Here is a 17038-nt window from a genome sequence, read left to right as displayed (position 1 = left end):
TTTGATGAGATGATGCGTGGAAGTGCCTAGCACAGAGCCAGGAACAACCCGTAGGCCCTCAGTGGATACTTGGTAGATGGGAGGAGGATGGGTGGAAGTCCCTGCCTTTGCCTGCAGCATGGGATTTCAGAGCTTGGTTCTCATCCTCAGAAGGGGCTCCCCCAAGGCCTGGGCAGGGGCGGGCTCTGGTGTCTCTGGGTTCCTGCCCAGCTGCAGAGTTCCCCAGCCGGAGCCCACAGGGCCAGTCACATCCTGTTTCTCTTTTAGGCACCTCCTTTTGGGACCCAGCGCCCAGATAGTATCCTGGTATTCATTTAGTCTATGGTGGGTGTAGAGTGGAATATTTAGGTGAAACTTCACAAAGAGCTAGACTCGAGGTAGGCCTTGAAGAACAGTAAGTATGCCAACAGGTGGACAGAAGAGGGGTGGAGATGGTGTTTGCTGTACACTGGCTGCATTTGTGGATCCAGAGAAGGGCCTCTGTGCATCTATGCCCTTTGCAGTGAGGCTCTGCTGCTCCTCTCCACCATCTGGATCTTAGGTGGCCTCAATACTTGCTTTAGCGGGGGAAATGCAGCAGAAATGATGATGTGCCAATCCTGAACCTAAGCCACGAGAGGCCTTGCAGGCTGCAACTGCCACCTCGGTATACTTAAGCCAGGGCTAGCCTCTTGGAGCATGAGAGGCCACACACAGCAGAGCCAAGCCAGCTCAGGTGTCCCAGCTGGGGACCTGGACAAGTGGGAGAGCCCAATCTACACCCCATCTGCCAGGTCACCACAGATGCAGACACATGGGTGAGACCAGCCAAGGTCAGAACTGCCCTGCTGAAGGAAGCGCATGCTCTTAAGCCACTGGACTTGGTGGTTTATTGAGTATCACTGTGACCATGGGTAACCGAGACAGTGAAGGTAGAGAGAATGGAGAGGCAAACATGCAGAGGAAGGACAGTGGGGGTGCCTGATGGGGGATGAGCAGCCTAGAATTTCTGATTCATACGGGCCTGATGGCAACTCCAAGTTCCCTCAAGCCAGGAGGCCTGAAGCCTGTGTGGCCAGTGACCTGCCCGCAGCGGAATGATGGATTAAGCCCATGTCTGATGTACCGGATTGGCCACCAGACTGCTGGTTGGATGTCTGCCAGGTTCCCTCACAAGCAGGCCTGCCTGACATGTTTTCTCAGCCTGTTTTTTCCTATTTGCCAGCGCCCAGGCCTTTGAAACTCCTATCACAAGGCTGCTTCCACTTCCCCCCGTGGATCCTGGTAGAAGTTTCTTGATGTTGAGCAAGAACTTCCAGAAACTCCTGGAACCTGCCTCTCAGCCATGCGCACTGGCGCAGCCCTGCTGTGTGGCCTTAGGCGCCCCTCTTCTGCCCCCGGGCCTCCCTCCACTGCGTGACCGGCCACATGGCCATGCCTGCTGCTCTGTGCCTGTCTCCTCATCTGTGAAATGAGGATACAGTCATGGACCTCATGGCGGGGGCGGGGGGAGGGTGGTGGTAGACGGGGGCGGGGCAGGGCCTTGGACTGTGTGGGGTTTGGATTCCTCCAGGCTTAAAAACGGCTTCCATCCCCAACTCCCCAGCTCCCCGTCTCCACCCAGGCCGTTTGAACGATCTTGTTGAAAAGCACAGTGGTTTCCAAAGCAAATCCAAGTCTTGTGCGGCTCTGGGCTGAGGGTCCCACGCTTTTCACCCAGACCTATAATCATCACAGATGTTTAGAGGAGATCGTAAGTACAGAGCTGCACGCTTTATTTCTGCTGACCCAGGCCCCCGCCCTCCTCCCTCTTGGGTACCAGGCTGCCTCCCAGGCTAGCAGGGCTGGTGCCTCTGTCTCCTCCTAACACTCCTGAGATTTGCAACCCCGTAGACGTCAGGCGCGGCGCTGCCCCAGGAGGTGGGGTGTTTAGAACCCGCTCCCCGGGCTCCCCCAGGAGCTTTGAGTTTAGTAAAGGCAGCAGTCAGTTCCCTGGTAGGCTCAGGTAGGGACGACGGCTCCCGGCTCAGTCCTCAGCCCCCAACCCCCACTCTCCAATCTCCTTCCCAGACCAATGACCCCCTCTGCGGGAGAACCTGCGGCGAAAGGCACAGCCCCAGAGCAGGGTCTGGAGTGGCAGGACCGGCAGCCAATGAAGGTGAAGGCGGAGCATTACATCATCACCGTGGTCTCCCATTGGTTGACATCCTAGGCTTCCTGACTCCGCCTCCCAGCCTTAACAACGGGCGTCTCTGCTCCCCAGGCTTCTGCACCCTGGTGCCAGCTTTGCCGAGAAGGCCACTGTCGGGCAGAGTCCTGGGCTAGGCGAGAGCCCGAGGTCTGGGCTGAGCCACTAACTAGGGGTGAGGCATGGTGTTGCCAGGCGTCATCATCCTCACCTGCAAGAGGAAAGGGTTCCAGCTGTCAATCTCGGGTTCTGCCGCAGTTCATTCACCACCACACACTCGCCCATGAACATCCTCCTCGCAGGCCCGGGGACCCTGGCCGGCCAGGGGTCTGGTCTGCCATGGGCTCCTTTCCTCCCCAGAGCCTGGCAGGAAGTGAACATATGGAATGATAGTTAATGTTAACTGATGTTTTCTAAAGAGCAGACACTGGGCTAAGCCTTATACATTATTTTATTCGTGTCCTAAACATTAGCCCCCCACGCAGCCCTAATTGTTCACTGACTCTGAGGCTGGGCCAGGTTGAGGGATGGCCAAGGCCACGGACCTGGTGAGGGGGACAGTCAGGATTCGAACCCAGGTGGCTGGCTCCAGAGCCCTTCAAACGATGCCACGGGAATGGATGGGGGTCACTAGCCTCCCCACTGTGACTCGTTTGAGCTCTCAGCCCGGCGTGTAGTCTGGCGGGATCCATCCCTGGCTGGCTCGGCAGCTCCTGGCTATTCCGAGAAACAGTCTTCAGAAAGCCTGGGTGCTGATGGGGAAAAGCTGTTGCTGAGATTTGACAAGTTTGGTCCTGAGATGTCAGAGAAGATTTCAGCTCTTCTGCCACCCCAAGGATGGTGGTGCGTAAATCACAGTGAGCTGGCTTATGTCAGGTCGACTGTGGAATTTGATCCTAGCGCATTGCTACCTTCTCTTCCTTGCCTGCCTCTCTCACTCTCTCAGCTCTAGTTTGAGATCGGCACAGATTCCCTGGGTGGTTTTTGAGAAAACTGCCTCCTCTTTAGGACTTGGCATCCCCTAACCTGCATCAGGAAAGGGTGGCGACAGATACTCTCACACCCAGGGAGGCTGCAAGGCCCACTCTCTACCCTCCACCTGGGTTCTCTGGCATCGAGACTTGTGCCCTATGGTTTTGGGCCCTTGGGATGATGTCCCAGTGGGACCAGGGTGAGGGTGCAGGTATCTGAGGGCGTAGTAGGACCAGAACCTCTAACCTTAGGGAGGCTTCCTGGGAGCCAAGCTTGGTGACTTAGAAGATGAATGTCTGACCCATATCCCACCACCTTTCGGTGGGTGCTGCAGAGGACAATGGAGAGAGATTCAACTCTGAAGAGTGGTCTTGTGGAAGAGGCAGCTGGCTTGTTCAGTGTGGCACTGGCAACCTCCCTAAGGTTCCCAGGTAGAAGTTTCTGGTGGGTAGATTTCAGCTGTGTTTAAGGAAGAACTTTGAAGTTGTCAGAATGAGCTGTCTTGGGATAGTGAGCTCCCTGTCTCCAGAGGTATGCAAGCAGGGCACTTTCACTTATGCATTCAAGCTGACCTATGCAAGGCATTGTGCTAAGTGCTGGGAGTGCAGAGGAGAACAAGACCCAGTGGGGAAACAGGCACTTGCAATGCTGCTGTGAGTGTGAGCAGAGGTCAGCATGTGGCATCTGGAGCACAGGGAGGGAGTCCTGAAGGCTGCGTGGAGGATGAGGATACAGCTCGTTGCTGAGCCTTGTGGTGAACCAGAAGTTTACCGGGCAGACGGGCTGGGGAGAGGGCTGGCATTCGTCCATTCAGGTTATGTTTTCTGAATTATATCTAGAAGGACGTGTTGCAGAAGAAATGCAAGTACAGTGAAGAATAAGACTGGGGAACTTTTACAATTCAGAGTGGCCTTCACTGTGGGCGGTCTGAATCGATCCCTGTATACAGGTGCTTCTGGGGTGACATTTTCCCTGCTCCGTGGAGCTCCGGGAGGAGTGCAGACCAACCACTTCTTTGCAGGCCTGTCTGTGGGGTGCCACTCCTCCTCCCACCTCCCCACTGCACAGGCAGCCCATCAGTGTCCCTGAGCTGCTCCAGAAGGATGCAGCTCTGAGGAGGCTCTGGGAGCGGTGTATCCTAGCAACCTCTGAGGCTGGCATCTGCAGGGCTAGGCCCAGACTCAAGGCTCTTTCTAATTTGCCAGCTTTCCCTTAATGATAAGCTTTCCCACATGGATGTGGGGGTGGGGAGGAAGAGGGGAGAAGTGGGCAGGAAATGTTGCCTCCAACCCCATCACAGAGTAGGTCAAGCCTCGCCCACAATACTGCCGGGGATGGGGAAGGAGGGAGGGCAAAGTGAGTCCCTTAACTGAATTTGCCACTTGTCCATCACCGTGGCCAGTTTACCACCATTTAGAGGACAATGAATCCAGGCAGTGATCCACCAATGATAACTAACATCATAAAAAGATACATGGCCGGATATGATGTTCCTTCTGACGGAAGACCACAACAGCTGCTGAAAAATCAAACCTGAATCGGATCAAGCCTCTAGAGGTAACTCCCAGCTATAGGAATTAGAGAAGTGGGGGGCATGTTAATATGTCAAGGTGTTTAAACCTCACCACAGGGAGGCGGCCAGATTTCATCTAAGGAAAAATTCACAGGTTTCATCAACAAAGTGGAAGGAAAAGGAATAAAAGAAAAAAAAACATAAGGAGAATGTATAGATTAACAGAAGCTTAAGAAAAATATCAGCCAATTACAACATATGGACTTTGGATTCTGATTCTTGCGAACAAACTACACAACAGTGACAATAAAAATGAGAAGTATTCATGAGACAATTGGGGAAATTTGAACACTGACTGGATACTTAACATCAAGGAATTATTTTTATTTTTGAGCAGTGTGAAAATGGTATTTGGGATTATGCTTAAAAAGAGTCCTAATTGTTGAGGGATTCATACAGAAATATTTATTGATGAATTAATGAGGCCAGGCACAGTGGCTCACGCTTGTAATCCCAGCACTTTGGGAGGCCGAGGCAGGTGGATCACCTGAGGCCAGGAGTTAAAGACCAGCTTGGCCAACATGGCAAAACCTCGTCTCTACCCAAAATACAAAAATTAGCCGGGCATGGTAGCACACTCCTGTAGTCCCAGCTACTGGGGAGGCTGAGGCATGAGAATTGCTTGAACCCAGATGGAGCCTGTTCCCAGCTACTCGGGAGGCTGAGGCATGAGAACTGCTTAAATCCAGATGGAGGAAGTTGTAGCGAGTGGAGATCGCGCCACTGCACTCCAGCCTGGGCGACAGAGCAAGACTCTGTCTCTAATAATAATAATAATAATAATAATAATAATAATAATAAAGATGTCTGGGATGTGCTTTAAAATAATTCATTGCAGAGAGAAGAAGCAAGTAAAAGTTTAGATGAAACAAGATTTGCCCTGAGCTGATTGATCAGTGTGGTAGCTGGGTGATGACGGGTGCATGGGGGTCATGATACTACACTATTAATTCGAGTCTTACAAACTTGCGATTATTTCACCATTTTTGACTCTCAAAATGATTTAATGTGGTGCAAAGCAATCCTTTGGTGTATGCTGGAAATTTTTTCACAATAAAACATTCTTTTCAAGCGAAAGGTGAAGGGCAAACCTGCTTTTGCAGGAGGCTCTGCCCAGGAAAGAGGTACCCAAGACTCGCACTAAAATCTGTAGGGCTGTCATTAAAAAAGCCAAAAATGACTCTCAGAGGCAGCTGTAACTTGCATGAATTATTTCTGTTCAGCTAATAATAATAGTAATAGCAATAATGATGATAATAATAATAATTTACTGGTCGCTGTCAGCAAACGCTGAGCAACGTGCCTGGATATGTTGGAACTGCAGAAGATGGCTTCATTAACGTCTTAGTTGCTCAATAAGGAACAACAAAAAGTTAAAGGAATCCAAACAAGCAGCAGACCAGGCATCGAATGGAAATTCCTCTTGCTTGCGGAAGGCAGCCCCCAGGGTCTCTCCTGGAGCATAAAAGATCCCTGCAGAACATGGGTTAGAAGGCCCCACAGTGGGGCAGAGGCAGGTCCTGGACTGGGATCCCAGCAGTGAGAAGACCTGGACATCAACCTTATTTCATTGTGTGGCCTCTGCAAATCTCCCAACTTTTGGAGCTGTAGCTGCAAGCTCAGACTTGTGGTTTCCTGTACCTGGAGGAGGCCCAGGTCATTCTGTTAAGTCCCTTGTCTATTTCCTGTTTTTATCCGGATGCTGAGTTAATTATTTGATCCAACAATAAAACTAACAAGGTTTTATTTGTTTTTAATGTCTTCTCTTTGCTGAACACTGTGCTGGGTGCTGTAGCTGACATGGTTTTTGTCTTAACAGCTCATGAATCAAATCCCAGCTCTACCTTTTATAGCTTTAGACAAGCACTTAACCACCACTTGGGCCTGTTTCCTTACCTGCAAAGTGGGGATAATGACAGTTAATAGCTACTTCTAGGTACTTCATTGTGACTTTGTGAGGATTAAATAAGATAAGGCAGATAAACTACTTAATAGGGTCTGGCACATTGTAAGCCTCAATAAATGGTAGTTACTTTTTGTATTATTATCATTATTATTATACAAAACCATGAGTGTTTAGTAAAGAATATATAGTAAACTGTGATTCTGAATGATGTGTGATGTAAGATATCCTCCAGGGCTGGTGTCACAGGGAAGTCTTGCACTAGACCTTAAAGGATAAGACTCAGAAACTGCCAGATGCTCCCCATTACTGACTCTCCCCATTTCCTTTAATAACAAAGCTGAGACTACATTTCCTAGCCTCCCTTGCTGCTAGATATGGCCAGGTGATTAACTTCTGGCTGATGAAATGGATGCACAAGTGTTATGTGGAACTATTGGAAAGGCTGCTTAAAAGGAACTGGTTGAGTGGGAAAGAGAATCCTTTTGTCCCATTTCTTTCTACTGCTGGTCTGGAATCCTGACGTGATGGCTTGAGCCCCAGCATCCATGCTGGGGAGTGAGTTAAGGGATTCTTAACAAGACCTTGCATATAAAAATATGCACCAGGGATGATAGAGCATGATGGGAGCCTGGGTTTCTGATGACAGTGTGGAGTCACTATAATGTCCCTATCTCTTTACTTCATTTGGGTATTAGAGAAATAAGCTATCTTGTTGAAGTCCCCCTTTTTGCTGTTAAATGCAGCCAAGCTTACTCTCAGGGACGGTATTGAAAATATTTAACAATCAGAATGGCACAGGCACTGATGAGGAAGGGTTTAGGGTAGCAGAAGGCTTAGAACCACAGATATTTACCAACCAATATGAAAGTATTTAAATATTTTAACAACCAGCTTAGTCATAGAAATGCAAAACAGCTGAGAACCAGCTAAATTCTAGCCCTGCCTAACCTTAACTAATACAATCGATAATATTTGGGAATATCTAAAAAAAAAAAAACAAGAAGATGGCCATTCAGGCCATGAGTACAGCCTGAGTAAAGGTTTAGAGGGTGAACGGAGCTCCATGAGTTGATGTACAATGAGAACTGGAAATCAACCTGACTTGGTGGGAAGGTTCTCTTGAGTGTGTGTATGTGAGTGTATATAGATTTTAAGAGGGTCTGGAAGGTATCATTGGAAATAACACCAAAGAGGTCAAATAAACCAGATTGTGGAAGCCTGTGAGGATTTGAGGCCATAAGGAGCATTTGTGGGCTTTTGGGTGAGTGAGAGAGCAGATGACCCCTGGGAGTGAGGAATCTTGGCTTTGCAGTGCCAGGTGGTATTTCAGTTAGCACCACAGTGTAACGGCCATTCCTATTAGTCAAAGAAATCACAAGTCCACCCAGATTCAAGAGGGAGCAGGCATAGGTGCCATCTCCCAATGCGAGGAGTGTCAAGGTCACATCGCAGCAAAGCTCGCAGATGGAACTGCTGCAGCCGTCCTTGGAAATGACAACCTGGCACAGGCGGTGTCCCTCCTCCCTGGCACATTTTTTTTTCTTTTTTTTCGAGTCTCACTCTGTCACCCAGATTGGAGTGCAGTGGTGTGATCTCGGCTCACTGAAACCTCTGCCTCCTGAGTTCAAGCGATTCTCATGCCTCAGCCTCCCGAGTAGCTGGGATTACAGGCGTGTCCCACCACACCTGGCTAATTTTTCTATTTTTAGTAGAGATGGGGTTTCGCCATGTTGGCCAGGCTGGTCTTGAACTCCAGCCCTCAAGTGATCCACCTACCTCAGCCTCCCAAAGTGCTGAGATTACAGGCGTGAGCCACTGTGCCCCACCACCTGTGTTATTAAGAAGCCCCTCAGAGTGGGCACCTTCTCTTTCTTAGCAGTTCCAGCCTGCTCAGAAGTATTAGGAGGCTCTCACTATCTTCTAAATGGGATATGCAGTGTGCACCGAAATTATTTATGGAAACCAACTCTATCTTTGGTGGAAAATGTCCAAGAAAAAGCATAAGCACTGAAGTAATTAGCTAATATAATTGAAACGAAGGGAATAGTTCAGACTCTTTAAGTATGACTCAAAAATGAAGAGACATGCTTTTTTTTTTTTTTTTTTTTTGAGACAGAGTCTTGCTCTGTCGCCCAGGCTGGAGTGCAGTGGCGCGATCTGGGCTCACTGCAACCTCTGCCTCCCGGGTTCAAGCGATTCACCTGCCTCGTCCTTCCAAGTAGCTGGGACTACAGTCATGTGCCACCATGCTCAGATCATTTTTTGCATTTTTAATAGAGACAGGGTTTCACCATGTTGGCCAGGGTAGTCTCAAACTACAGAGCTCGTGATCCACCCGCCTTATCCTCCCAAAGTGCTGGGATTACAGGCGTGAGCCACCGTGCCCAGCTGAGACACGGATTTTTTTTCAGTGATAGGTGATATAATCCCCATCACTATCCCAAATGGGATATGGAGTCACTCAGTTAGCAAAATTTTCCGAGTGTCCACTAGATGCCAAGCATTGTGCTAGGTCCAGGTTAAAGATGAAGGTGACCTGCCTCCTACCTGCAAGCTGCTGAAATGCAACGGAAATGACCAAAAAATGTGGACAATGATGTGCTAAGTGATCTGATGGAAGGCAAAAGGTAAGGTGTCTGGGAAGGTGGGAATGATTGAGCTCAAGGAAGCCACCTTGAGCTGAGTTTTGGAGAAGGAGACTAGTATACCAGGAACTCAGGGGCAAAGCAGGGCAAGGACCTTCCAGGCAACCCTGGTAGCTTCCTGAGGCTGGATCTTCTCAACCACAGCTGAATGTTGATCTGTCACACAGGCCCAAATTAGAGATGGAGAGAGACAGACAGACAGATACACACACACACACACACAGAGAGAGAGAGAGAGAGAGAGAGAGAGACTGTCTGTTATCATAGCCTTAAGATAAACAAGTCAGAAACACACCAGAGACCAATCATACAGCAATATGAGGCCATTTCATGAAGGGGCAAGCAGCATCCCCAAATCTCCATAAGCCCAGAGAGAATCATCCAATCATATTTAAAAAAATTAGCCGGGCATGGTCGTGGGCCCCTGTAGTTCCAGCTACTCAGGAGGCTGAGGCAGGAGAATCACTTGAACCTGGGAGGTGAAGGTTGCAGTGAGCCAAGATTGTGCCACTGCACTCCAGGCTGAGAAACAGAGAGAGATTCTGTCTCTAAATAAATAAATAAATATAAAATAAAATAAAAAGTATATGTGTATTCCTTTCTTGCTCTAAAAAAGAAAAGAAAAGAAAGTGTATGTATAAAAGTTCCTTCGTCAACTTAGGTGAGGATAATTGACTTTCCTTTAAGGTATAGTGTTCTTTAAAATGTGCCTCATTCAAACAATAGATCCAAGAGATCATTTTAATTGCAGATGGCCCAGAATTGCCCTAAATATGATTGGCCCAGTGATCCTGACTCAATTGCTCCCAGGAAATTCTAATATGCAGCCAGGGTTGAAAACCACTCTGAGTGCTTCCACAGCCTTGATGTGCACACAAGTCCCCTGGGCCTTGTCTAAGAGTTGTTTCTGGTGCAGTAGGTCTGGGGTGGGGCTGGCGTGTCTGCATTTCTCACAAGCTCCCAGGTGATGACAGTGCTCCTGGCCCACTGACCACCAGTGGAGTAGAAAGGACTTAGCCAATCTCTCCCATCCCTGGCCTGGCATTCAATGCCACTGAGATGGGAAGAGGAGACCCGGAGGCCTGCAGTTCAGGAAGGAGGGAAGGAGGGGTGGAGGGAAGTAGTGAGGCTGAGGATGTAGTCGTACCTGAGTAGGGTGTGGGCAAGCAGCCACCCCCAGGGCGAAAGGTAGGAAGAGCAGCGTGGCCCCTGCCCTGTTCATTCACAACCTCCCTGCTCCCTCCCAGCTGCTCAGGATTTCAGTCCTCATCAGGCCGTCATTCCTGTTCCAGCATCTGACTCTCATGGTCCTGGCCCACGGGCCACATAATGACTTGTCTTTTGCAAGATCGATTTCGTTCTGTTATTTACTAATTGCTTAGTTATTATTTTGATGGACAGAACAAGGCACCTGGCCCTCCGGGCTCCTGTGAAACAAATTGATTTCTAGCCCACACCACTTGGATAAATAATAGATCCTCCCATTGGAAAGCCCAAGCAGGTGTATGAGGACTCCATGTTCCCTGTGTCCCTTGCTCCTGAGGGCAGATCCTGTATTAGTCTGTTCTCATGCTGCTAATAAAGACACACCCGAGACTAGGTAATTTATAAAGGAAAGAGGTTTAATTGAGTCACAGTTCCGCATGCCTGGGGAGGCCTCAGGAAACTTACAATTATGGCAGAAGGGGAAGCAAACACGTCCTTCTTCACATGGCTGCATCAAGCAGAAGTGCTGAGCAAAAGGGGGAGAAGCCCCTTATAAAGCCATCACATCTCATGAGAACTCACTGTCAAGAGAACAGCAGCATGGGGGTAACCATCCCCATGATTCAATTACCTCCCACTGGGTCCCTCCCACGATACATGGGGATTATGGGATCTACAACTCAAAATGAGATTTGGGTGGAAACACAGCCAAACCATACCAGACCCCCTTCGCCTTACGTCAGGTGGGCTTTCGTGGAGTAGCTACCCCATCTGGTAACCTCTGTAGCTGAGGTCAGAGCTCCTCCTTGGGGACCCTGATTGCTAAGGGGGCAGATGCCCTGAGCTCCAGCAAGGGAGAGGGGAGGGAGACTGGCTCAGGAAAAGAGCTTTCCAAGCCAGAGGGAAGCAGACAAATAGAGAAAAGGCCTATCCAAGGCTAGACCCTCCCCTGTCCCCGCCACTGTCTTATGGAGTCTTCATGTTTACTGACATTATTATTGCCTCCACCATCAGTCTCGGGGCTCCAGCAGCATCTGAATTTGATTCATCTCTGTCATCTCAGGAGCCAGTGTAGGGCTTGATGGAGTCAATGAGGTCCTGTACATCCCACAGGAGAAGAATGACCAAGGGCTAGAATTCCAGTAGCTGTACCCAGCCTGGCATTTGCCACTCATCCACCATACATGTGATGTGTTTGACTCTTGCTCCCAGTAGCTCACATTTATGACGCATACTTCCTATGCTAGGTTATACTCTGGTGTGTTGTTCATTCATAGCCAGTATTTCCACTTGATGAGATCCTATGGGATTTTGCAACTTATGTAACAAACTCTTAGGGAGCATTTGTTATGAGCTGAATACCGTTTTAGGTGTTTACTTATCTAGTCCTCGTAATGGTCCTATGAAGTAAGTATAATCATTATCCACATTATGGAAAGCTGAAGCACAGAGAGATCAAGTAAACCTGCCAGGAAGTGAGGAGGTGGGATTCAAACCTAGGCTCCCTAGCTCCTGAGCCTGTGCCATCGCCCTCAGCTAATCTGCCTCTCCTGGGTTTTCTCATTTCCAACCATTCTCTCTTTTTTGGATGTTGTATGCCTGCCTTGATCATCATAAAGTAGTCTCCAAACTTTTTGATCATACACTCCATCAGTAAACATTTTGGAGCATGTTTTCCTCCAATATATGTATGGAATGCCTGCAAATTATATACAAGCACCACTGTCAGAAATTAATATCTCAAGGCTTGGTATGCATTTAGTGCAATGATGGAATAAATCCACATTTCAAATAGTCTCCTGGAGAATCTCAGATTCGAGGGCAGGAAATTGTTCCAGATTTGTCACTAGTTTTATTTCATACTCTGTCATGTGCTTTATTTTTTTTCTCCTGTGCTTAAGTAACTAGTACTGTCTTCACTTCGTAGGTCCTTTGCAGGAGTCCTTTTAAGTCATCTATCCAGTAGGTGAGGGCTGATTTAATGAAGAGTAGATACTTTGCAAACCCAGTTTCCTGGACAAACTTGAACTGCCTTACAGCACTAATGAGGGAAGCTCATTAACCCCTTCACACTATGGCCACCTGACCCAGGATTACCTCAATATCAATTTGTAAATTAAATATGAGCAAATCCTCATTTCTTTCCTCATTGTTACACAAAGGTATGAATAAAAATTCTAATATTATCTTCCTGCCCCTGAGGTGCACAGGCCCCCAATTACAGACTATTTCTTTGTCCTTCTTATGCTTATTAGCATAATTTCTATGGGTTTCAGGGGTTGTTACATGTGATTCAACCATTTTCACGCAGATTAAACCTTTGGGTAATCAAATAAACATTTTTAAATATCCACAGAAAATTATTTGATTAAATAAATACATGCTCAGGAACGCAAACAATTCTCAGAAGCACTTTTATGTGCGGTGTTAAGTTCCAAGCAAGTGATCCGTGTTTAGCGTTACACATGGCACAAATTCTAAGCTTGATTTTAACAGATTGAATAAACGAATGCTCCAAAGGGCTTAATGATTCCTTCAAGCAATTCCCACTTTCCTGTGGCTTGGTGGATCATTTACAAGGTAACAGGCCTGGGTCTTAGGTGAGCTTGGATGCTTGAGTGATCATCTGCTGGAGCAATCATGTGATTAGTGGGACCAGCTGGACTTGTATCTACCAAATAAGCATTTTAAGCAGAGAGATTTAATAGGGGAAGTGCCGAGTCTCAGAGAGACTAAAGCCCAAACTGATAGTTAATGGTGGATTAACTCCCCAGTGCATCCATGTGTTCTCATTGTTCAGCTCCCACTTACAAGTGAGAACATGCAGTATTTGGTTTTCTCTTCCTGTATTAGTTTACTGAGGATAATGGCTTCCAGCTCCATCCATGCCCTGCAAAGGACATGATCTCGTTCCTTTTTATGGCTGCATAGTATTCCGTGGTACTACATTTTCTTTATCCAGTCTATCATGATGGGCATTTGGGTGGGTTCCATATCTTTGCTATTGTGAATAGTGCTGCAGTGAACATATGCATGCATCTATCTTTGTAGTAGAATGATTTCTATTCCTTTGGGTATATACCCAGTGATGGGATTGCTGGGTCAAATGGTATTTCTGCTTCTAGATCTTTGATAATTTGCCACACTGTCTTCCACAATGGTTGAACTAATTTACACTCCCACTAACAGTGTAAAAACGTTCCTTTTTCTCTGCAACCTCACCAGCATCTGTTGTCTCTTGACTTTTAAATAATCACCATTCTGACTGGTGTGAGATGATATCTTATTGTGCTTTTGATTTCCATTTCTCTAATGATCAGTGACGTTGAGCTTTTTTTTTCATATGTTTATTGGCCACATGAATGTCTTCTTTTGCAAAATGTCTGTTCGTCATTTCCCCACTTTTTAATGGGGTTGTTTGTTTTTTTCTTGTAAATTTGTTTGTTCCTTGTAGACTCTGGATATTAGACCTTTGTCAGATGGATAGATTGCAAAAATTTTCTCCCATTCTGTAGGTTGCCTGTTCGCTCTGATGACAGTTTCTTTTGCTGTGCAAAAGGAGGAACAAATCCCTTTTTCATTCATCGTAAGCAGTGGTTTGAGTCCACAGGGACCAAATCCCCAGCTACCTGAATGGACCTGAACTTGTGGCTGCTCCCTGCCCAAAGGAGGGGGCTGGTCTCTGAAGAATGTCAGTTCTGCCTCTAACAAGGCCTTTTTTAAAAAAATATCTTTTTGTTATGAAAATGTCCAAGCACACATTAGAGAGAGAGTAGTCTAAAGAACTCCCACACACTCATTACTTAGCTTTAACATTCTGTCATATTGCTTCATCTGTTAGTAACTAATATAACCATAACAATATCATCACCCCTGATATTGACATTTAATCACTTGATACCATCTAATATGTTCAATTTCCCCCAATTGTCTCAAGCCTTTTTACAATTGTTTGTTTGAATTAGAATTCAAACAAGGTCTACACACTGCTTTTGGTTGGCATGTCTCTTAAGACTCTTTCAATTTGTATCACTTGCCCCTCCTTCTGAAAATGCCATTTATTTGTTAAAGAAACTTGGTCATTCACACTGTGCAAGTTCCCACAGTCTGGATTTGGTGTTCATCATGTTCCTCTCTCCTCCATTTTCCTGTAAACTGGAGGTTGATCTAAAGACTTAAGTAGATTCTGGTGTAGTATTCCAGGGAATAATGGAGTCAAAGGTGGTGCTGTGTACCTGAAGGCACCATATCAAAATGTGCTCCAGCCGTAGAATCAGCCACTTCTCAAGGAACACTGGATTCTTCTGGTGGGAAACGGTACTTAGAGATCACAATCAAGATGCCAAATATGTTTATTGCTACTGGGGTATTATCACTTCTAAGGCTATTCAGTACACAAAGCAGTATGTATATATATATGGTTTAGAATATATATATATATATATACACACATATGGTTTAGAATATATATATATATATATATGGTTTAGAATATATATACATATATATGGTTTAGAAAGAGGAAAATAAATCCTGAGTTATACTGATGAAATAAATCCTGAGTTATGCTGACATTTCAAATTCAAAGTTCCTCTTGCCTAAAAATGGATCTAGCACTATAGGATGTTAACTGCTATTCTGTTTGGATTAATCTGCCTTGCACTCTTTGCTGACAGCTATGGGTGACAGGATTAGGCATGTACAGGATCATGGGATATGGGAAGCTTTTTCTCCCCAAAAGACGGAAACTTGAGAGCTGATGAGACTGCTGGAGAAGATCCTTTTGCAACTGACAAGTAGCTGCCTGAACTTTTCAGCGTCGCTGCAATGGGTGGGTCTTTCTCTGGCCTTCCTGTGCTCTTGGCCTTCCCCATCCTGCTGCAGACAATGCTTTTTTCTCTCTCATTTCCCTTTCCTATCTTTTCTGTTACTCAGGGCAACCATCCTGCCAGAGACCACATGCGGAAAAATGTCTTTGGGAGTTTGACCTTGTAAACCTGTGGTGGTACTTCCTCCTGGTCTCTGCCACCAAGGGGCAGGAATTTTGGGGTTCATAGCTCCAAAAATTATCTTGAGTAGTTAAAAGTCTTTGAAAGCTCAAAATTGGCTGTTCTAGACTCCTTCTTGGGAGAGCAATGGAAACTGCCCAATGTCGTAACTCAGGAGTTAAGGCTTTGCCATTTTACAATGGTGGCTCGTGTTCAATCCTGGCTTAGAGAATGAGTCCTTTCTGGTTTGATATCTGCGTAACCTTGATCATTTGGTTATTCTCTTCCCCTCCACAAACCATCTTGAATTTTTCTTTCTCTGAGCACAGAAACATTGGCTTTTTGGCCTGGCTAATGCCAGGCAATAAGAAATTTAAAAGGACTTTTTAAAAAGAACACTATGCACTGTGGCGAAAAGTCAGCTTAATGAAAAGTGGATATTCACACTCTAATAGTCCGGGACTCCTTGGGAAAAACAGGACCCTGTTTTGGGAAAACAGACCCTGTTTTGGGAAAAAACTCAGTTTTCCTCATGAAACCCCAGGACTGAAAGCAGATAAATCCCTCTCAAAATCTAAGGCTCTGTTCTGTTTTGCATTGCATTATCTGAGGGTTTTAACTTTTGGAGTATCAGAAATTACTTTGTATTATAAGAGAGATTTGATGTGTAATAACTAGGTAGGAAATATACTTTTGGGGCTAGCTAATGGCAGTTATGGGGGAATACTCAGTTCTGCACATTTGGATCAGAGAAGCATGCTCTTGCCCACCTAGCAAGTATAGAGACATCCCCCCCACTGAAAAATAAGACTCCCATGGGGATGGGCTGATTCCTCCTTTTGGAATTCAGGATCTGGTATAAAAATGGGACCCTTAATTTTGGGTGATCTGTTTTGCCTTCTAGCTGTGCCTGCTTATTAGGCCATAGAAACGATATGCTTTCCTGGCCCTGTTTCTCCAAGGGCTCCATTCTGAAGCCAGTAATCCAATTTAAAAAGTGACAAATGAAAAATCTTGCAAGTACTAAATCTTCTTCTGTCTGTGTATTTATATGTGTTGTGTATGTGATATGAAAGAGCTTTAATTAATTGGCTTAAAAAATAAGAGCTTAAATAAAATATTTTTCAGAAAAGTAAAAAGTGTAATGCCTTTTAGTTCATGTAACTTAAATAAGCTTTGGAAAATAAAGGCAGTTTTAAAGACTATTGGTAAAATAAAAATATCTTCAAAGTTTAGACATTTCATTTAAATTAGGCAGGTCAGATATTAAGTTTGTCAAATGCTTTAAGGTCATAAAATGCTTCTTTGGCTTTTGAAAATTGTTCAGTTTACCTAATTTGGGGTATTAGATTCTAGATAAGGCCTGGGGACATGTGGAGAGCCATGCCCCCTAGCTATGCTGAAAAGAGTCAGCCCTTATCTGCACTTCTGTCTGGTTCCTAGGTTCCACATCTAGTACATAATTAAAATCTCTTACTTACCAAGGTTTTTCAAAAATAAAAGTCGCTAAGAGTTAACACTGTAATATGTAACTGAGACTACTGGAGAAACAGTTTTACATGCAAGGTGTGTAAGAAAAGT

At 46.0% G+C, this 17038-nt stretch overlaps 1 long non-coding RNA gene across 1 annotated transcript; it reads right to left on the bottom strand.

The window, feature by feature from the left end:
* Positions 1–848: 848 nt before the first annotated feature.
* LOC116456364 (uncharacterized) lies at positions 849–2733 on the bottom strand. Its single transcript, XR_004244614.2, has 3 exons — positions 2713–2733; positions 2379–2530; positions 849–1701 (listed from the first exon to the last, which is right to left on the bottom strand). It is a non-coding gene; the product is annotated as an uncharacterized LOC116456364 (long non-coding RNA).
* Positions 2734–17038: the final 14305 nt, after the last annotated feature.

This window comes from Hylobates moloch, unplaced genomic scaffold, assembly GCF_009828535.3.
Source record: "Hylobates moloch isolate HMO894 unplaced genomic scaffold, HMol_V3 SCAFFOLD_16, whole genome shotgun sequence".
NCBI lineage: Eukaryota > Metazoa > Chordata > Mammalia > Primates > Hylobatidae > Hylobates > Hylobates moloch.
The sequence above is the reverse complement of the archived record's forward strand: the minus strand, read 5'-3'. Positions and strand labels throughout refer to the sequence as shown.